Source organism: Bison bison, unplaced genomic scaffold, assembly GCF_000754665.1.
Source record: "Bison bison bison isolate TAMUID 2011002044 unplaced genomic scaffold, Bison_UMD1.0 scf7180017864244, whole genome shotgun sequence".
In the NCBI taxonomy this organism is placed as follows: Eukaryota; Metazoa; Chordata; class Mammalia; order Artiodactyla; family Bovidae; genus Bison; species Bison bison.
In genome coordinates, this window is record NW_011494816.1 from 218,067 (window position 1) to 225,509 (window position 7,443).

Below are 7,443 nucleotides of genomic sequence, written 5' to 3' on the forward strand. Positions count from 1 at the left end.
TGGGCGGGGAGGTGGGCAGGGGGCAGGGAGGGTTTTAGGAAGAGGAGAATCATGATCTCATTTGTTTTAAGAAGATTACTGGCTGACATGCCACGATGATACTCCAACTACCCAGACGCATATACAATATGAAATACTGTCTCATCAATAGGCTCATTTATCTCCCTAACAGCAGTCATACTAATGGTTTTCATTATCTGAGAAGCATTCGCATCTAAACGAGAAGTCTTAACTGTGGATTTAACTACAACAAACCTAGAATGATTAAACAGGTGCCCCCCACCATAGCATACATTTGAAGAACCCACATATGTTAACCTAAAATAAGAAAGGAAGGAATTGAACCCCGTACTATTGGTTTCAAGCCAACATCATAACCACTATGTCCGTCTCAATTAGTGAGATGTTAGTAAAATATTATATAACTTTGTCAAAGTTAAGTTACAAGTGAAAATCCTGTACATCTCATATGGCATACCCCATACAACTAGGTTTTCAAGATGCAACATCACCAATCATAGAAGAATTACTTCATTTTCATGATCACACGCTAATAATCGTCTTTTTAATTAGCTCATTAGTACTTTATATTATTTCACTAATATTAACAACAAAATTAACTCATACGAGTACAATAGATGCACAAGAAGTAGAGACAATCTGAACTATTTTGCCCGCTATTATTTTAATTTTAATTGCCCTCCCTTCTCTACGAATCCTGTACATAATAGATGAGATCAATAACCCATCTCTTACGGTAAAAACCATAGGACATCAGTGATACTGAAGCTATGAGTATACAGATTATGAAGACCTAAGCTTTGACTCCTACATAATTCCAACATCAGAATTAAAGCCAGGGGAGCTACGACTATTAGAAGTCAATAATCAAGTTGTACTGCCAATAGAAATAACAATCCGAATACTAGTCTCCTCTGAAGATGTACTACATTCATGAGCCGTGCCTTCTCTAGGGTTGAAAACAGACGCAATTCCAGGTGGTCTGAACCAAACAACTCTTACAGCAACCCGACCAGGCCTATATTACGGCCAGTGTTCAGAGGTCTGCGGATCAAACCATAGTTTTATGCCTATTGTCCTTGAATTAGTTCCACTAAAGTACTTTGAAAAATGATCTGCATCAATATTATAAAATCACCAAGAAGCTATACAGCACTAACCTTTTAAGTTAGAGATTGAGAGCATCATACTCTCCTTGGTGATATGCCACAACTAGACACGTCAACATGACTAACAATAATCTTATCAATATTCTTAGTTCTCTTTATTATTTTTCAACTAAAAATTTCAAAACACAGCTTCTATCACAGCCCAGAATTGACACCAACAAAAACACCAAAACAAAACGCCCCTTGAGAAAGAAAATGAACGAAAATTTATTTGCCTCTTTCATTACCCCTATAATTCTAGGCCTTCCCCTCATAACTCTTATTGTATTATTTCCTAGCTTACTATTCCCAACATCAAATCGACTAGTAAGCAATCGCCTTGTCTCCCTCCAACGATGAATACTTCAACTTGTATCAAAACAAATAATGGGCATCCACAACACCAAAGGACAAACATGAACATTGATATTAATATCCTTAATTCTATTTATTGGGTCAACAAACCTACTAGGTCTGCTACCCCACTCATTCACACCAACCACACAATTATCAATAAACCTAGGCATAGCCATTCCCCTGTGAGCAGGGGCCGTAATTACAGGCTTCCGCAATAAAACTAAAGCATCACTTGCCCATTTCTTACCACAAGGAACACCAACCCCACTAATCCCAATACTAGTTATTATTGAAACTATCAGCCTTTTTATTCAACCAGTAGCCCTTGCCGTGCGATTAACAGCTAACATCACTGCAGGACACCTACTAATTCACCTAATCGGGGGAGCTACACTTGCACTAACAAGTATTAGCACTAAAACAGCTCTCATTACATTTATCATTCTAATCCTACTAACAATCCTTGAATTTGCAGTGGCTATAATTCAAGCCTATGTATTTACCCTCCTAGTCAACCTATACCTGCACAACAACACATAATGACACACCAAACCCATGCTTACCACACAGTAAACCCAAGCCCTTGACCCCTTACAGGAGCCCTATCCGCCCTATTAATAACATCCGGTTTAATCATAAGATTCCACTTCAACTCAACGGCCCTGCTAATACTCGGCTTAACAACCAACATACTTACAATATACCAATGATGACGGGATATTATCCGAGAGAGTACTTTCCAAGGACACCATACCCCAACCGTCCAAAAAGGCCTCTGCTACGGGATGATTCTTTTCATTATTTCTGAAGTCCTGTTCTTTACTGGGTTTTTCCGAGCATTTTACCACTCAAGCCTTGCCCCTTACTCCCAAACTAGGCGGCTGCTGACCTCCAACAGGCATTCATCCACTCAACCCCTTGGAGGTTCCACTACTCAATACCTCCGTCCTGCTAGCCTCAGGAGTCTCTATTACCTGAGCCCACCATAGCCTCATAGAAGGAAACCGAAATCACATATTACAAGACCTGTTCATCACCATCACATCAGGAGTATACTTTACACTACTGCAAGCCTCAGAGTACTATGAAGCACCCTTCACTATCTCAGACGGAGTGTACGGCTCAACTTTCTTCGTAGCCACAGGCTTCCACGGTCTCCATGTCATCATTGGATCCACCTTCCTAATTGTATGCTTTTTCCGCCAACTAAAATTCCATTTTACTTCCAACCACCACTTCGGCTTTGAAGCCGCTGCCTGATATTGACACTTTGTAGATGTAGTTTGACTTTTCCTCTATGTATCTATCTATTGATGAGGCTCATACTCTTTTAGTATCAACCAGTACAGCTGACTTCCAATCAGTTAGTTTCTGTCTAACCCGAAAAAGAATAATAAACCTAATACTAGCCCTCCTGACTAATTTTACACTAGCCACCCTACTTGTCATCATCGCATTCTGACTCCCTCAACTAAATGCATACTCAGAAAAAACAAGCCCATATGAATGCGGATTTGACCCCATAGGATCAGCTCGCCTTCCTTTCTCCATAAAATTCTTTCTAGTAGCCATCAGATTACAGAGAAGAAAATGGCAACCCACTCCAGTATTCTTGCCTGGAGAATTCCATGGACAGTGGAGCTGGGCAGGCTACAGTCCATGGAGTCACAAAGAGTTGGACACAACTGAGTGACTAAACAACAACAACAACTGGCTGATGCATGGAGAAGAGATTATAGAGGGCAGAGCAAGAAAGAAAGCAGGGACAGCAAGTGGGGCGTGACGGTGGCTTGACCAAGGGGTAGCAGTGGTCCCAGGGGAAGGGAAGGGAAGGATCAAAGTTGACTCAAATTTCTGGCTTGAGCACTTGAATAGAAGAATCAGGGCCTACTGATCAGGAACTAGAAGAAGGTAGGTTGTAAATAAAGCAAAGTTTAGGCGAGCTCAGTTTGAGATGCTTGCTAAACCACCAAGGGAGAGACATGTCCAAGCTCACACTGGATATGTGAGCCTAAGTGAGAACTCAGGGATGGAGGAAAATGCTCATCAGAGAGAAGGCATCTAAAGCCAAAGGAGTACTCAGGCTACTGTACTTACATAGCTACCATGTAAAGCACCTAGCCTGGGACTTAGCATATGGTGGGTGCTCAATAAATGGTTCTCTCTCCCTTTCTTCTAAGGATGAGTGATGATGGTCTTCTAGAATGAATACTGGGCCAAGTGTCAGGAGGCTGTATATTAACCCAGTCCTAGGCAGGACGTATAACCTTCTGGTCTTCTGTTTTCTCAGTGACTATAAAAAAGGAAGGGCTTCCCTGGTGGTTCAGACAGTAAAGAGTCTGCCTTCAATGCTTCAGACCAGAATTCAATGCCCGGCTTGGGAAAATCCTCTGGAGAAGGGAATGGCTACCCACTCCAGTATTCTTGCCCAGAGAATTCCATGAAGAGAGGAGTCTGGCAGACTGCAGTCCATGGGGTTGCAAAGAGTCAAACATGACTGAGCAACTAACACTTTACTTTTTTCTTTTCATACAAAAAGGAAACATATCAATAGTGATCACCTGGGGATGGGGTGGGGTGGGTTGGGGGAAGGGAATGGACTACAACGAAGCACAGGGAAACTTTAGAAGATGGGTATTTTATTTATGTTGACTGTGCTGATGGTTTCACAGATAGGTTCATATCTCAAAATTCATCACAATTGTACACTTAAATAGGTGTAGATTATTGTGTGTCAATTATACTTTAACTACACTGCTAAAGTAAAAATGAAGGGAACAACTTCTGCTTTGTTATCTCCCTGGGTCACTGTGTCCCTAGGATTAATTATAAAAACACTTGAAATAATAAAAATGGACACGACATAGGACACATGGAGTGTATTCTACTGTTGTGATGTTTTGCTCTCTGCAAGTAGCCACTGTATTACTTGGGGGTGGATAGTATGAGTCAAAAGATATATGAAACAAAAATATGAAGATTTTCCTGAAAAACTGACAAGGCAGATGGGAAGGAGACTGTATTAGTCAGGGTTCTCTAGAGAAATAGAACCGACAGGATATGTGTGTGTTTTTGTGGGTGTGGATATGGGTGTGGGTGTATGGTTTATTTTAAGGAACTGGCTCACACATTACGAAGGTTGACAAGGCCCAAGATCTGCAGTTGGCCAGCTGGAGGCCCAGAAGAGCTGATGGTGTAGTTCTAGTCTGAGTAAAAGGGCCTGAGACGTGGCAGAGCTCAGGGTTCAGATCCAATCTGAACATGCAGGCTCAAAGCCCAGGCAGAGGTGATGTTTTAATCCTGAGTTCAAAGGCATGGAAAAACCAATGCCCTAATTCAAAGGCAGAAGGCAGGATGAGGTCCCTTTTACTCAGCCTTTTTGTTCTATTCAGGCCCCCAACTGATTGGATGAGCCTCCTCCCATTAGTAAGGGAAATTTGCTTTACTAATGAGGCAGGAGATAGATGAGCTGCAGGTTAGACATTAACAACCCGCCTCTTGTTTGCATTTCATGGGGCAGGAAGAAGTAGGCTTCAAGCTGGATACTTATAACTAGATTCCTGTTTGCATTTCCTCAGACAAGAGATTGGTGGGCTCCAGTTAAGGCATTTATAATCAGACTCCTACGTGCCCTCTCAAATAGAACAGAAACAGGGTAAATAGCCAGTTTTTTACTCTTGTAAAACCCAAGTAAGTTTCTTGAGAAACCCCAGTAAGACAGTAGGCACTGGAACAGCTGTAAGGAGATACTCCATGTCCGAGAGCAAAGAAGCCCCAGCAAGATGGTAGGAGGGGGAATTCATGTTTAGAATCAAACCCCATTCCTGCCAGAGACGCTCAGAGGGCTCAAGCAAACCTTGTGCACACCAGAACCCAAGGACCCCACAGAGACTGAGACAGAAGTGTGAGCATCTCCTGTGGTGGTGTGCGTCAGCCGTGGACTGCCACAGGGACAGCGGCTTTGGGTGCAGCACACTTGGGTATAGCATAAGCCCTCTTGGAGGAGGTCACCTTTAACCCCACCACAGAGATGCCAGAACTTACACAGGACTGGAAAATAGACTCTTGGAGGGCACAAACAGAACTTTGTGCACCAGGGCCCAGGAGAAAGGAGCAGTGACCCCACAAGAGACTGACCCAGACTTGCCTGTGAGTGTCCAGGAGTCTCCAGCAGAGGCGTGGGTCGGTGGTGGCCTGATGCAGGGTTGGAAGCACTGAATGTAGCAGTACATGCATGAGATCTTTTGAAGGAGGTCACAATTATCTTATCAGTATTCTTGCCTTGAGAACCCCATGAACAGTATGAAAAGGCAAAACGATAGGATACTGAAAGAGGAACTCCCCAGGTCAGTAGGTGCCCAATATGCTACTGGAGATCAGTGGAGAAATAATTCCAGAAAGAATGAAGGGATGGAGCCAAAGCAAAAAGAATACCCAGCTGTGGATGTGACTGGTGATAGAAGCAAGGTCCGATGCTGTAAAAAGCAATATTGCATAGGAACCTGGAATGTCAGGTCCATGAATCAAGGCAAATTGGAAGTGGTCAAACAAGAGATGGCAAGAGTAAATGTCGACATTCTAGGAATCAGCGAACTCAAATGGACTGGAATGGGTGAATTTAACTCAGATGACCATTATATCTACTACTGCGGGCAGGAATCACTCAGAAGAAATGGAGTAGCCATTCTGGTCAACAAAAGAGTCTGAAATGCAGTACTTGGATGCAATCTCAAAAACGACAGAATGATCTCTGTTCGTTTCCAAGGCAAACCATTCAATATCACAGTAATCCAAGTCTATGCCCCAACCAGTAATGCTCAAGAAGCAGAAGTTGAATGGTTCTATGAGACCTACAAGACCTTTTAGAACTAACACCCAAAAAAGATGTCCTTTTCATTAGGGGACTGGAATGCAAAAGTAGGAAGTCAAGAAACACCTGGAGAAACAGGCAAATTTGGCCTTGGAATACAGACTGAAGCAAGGCAAAGACTAATAAGAATTTAGCCAAGAAAATGCACTGGTCATAGCAAACACCCTCTTCCAACAACACAAGAGAAGACTCTACATATGGACATCACCAGATGGTCAACACCAAAATCAGATTGATTCTATTCTTTGCAGCTAAAGATGGAGAAGCTCTAAACAGTTAGCAAAAACAAGACCAGGAGAAGACTGTGGCTTAGATAGTGAACTCCTTATTGCCAAATTCAGACTTAAATTGAGAAAGTAGGGAAAACCACTAGACCATTCAGGTATGACCTAAATCAAGTCCCTTATGATTATACAGTGGAAGTGAGAAATAGATTTAAGGCCCTAGATCTGATAGATAGAGTGCCTGATGAACTATGGAATGAGGTTCATGACATTGTACAGGAGATAGGGATCAAGAGCATCCCCATGGAAAAGAAATGCAAAAAAGCAAAATGGCTGTCTGGGGAGGCCTTACAAATAGCTGTGAAAACAAGAGAAGTGAAAAGCAAAGCAGAAAAGGAAAGATATAAGCATCTGAATGCAGAGTTCCAAAGAACAGCGAGAAGAGATAAGAAAGCCTTTTCAGTGATCAATGCAAAGAAATAGAGGAAAACAACAGAATGGGGAAGACTAGAGATGTCTTCAAGAAAATTAGAGATACCAAGGGAACATTTCATGCAAAGACGGGCTCAATAAAGGACAGAAATGGTATGGATCTAACAGAAGCAGAAGATATTAAGAAGAGATGGCAAGAATACACAGAAGAACTGTACAAAAAAGATCTTCATGACCCAGATAATCATGATGGTGTGATCACTGACTTAGAGCCAGACATCCTGGAATGTGAAGTCAAGTGGGCCTTAGAAAGCATCACTATGAACAAAACTAGTGGAGGTGATAGAATTCCAGTGGAGCTATTCCAAATCCTGAAAGATGATGCTGTGAA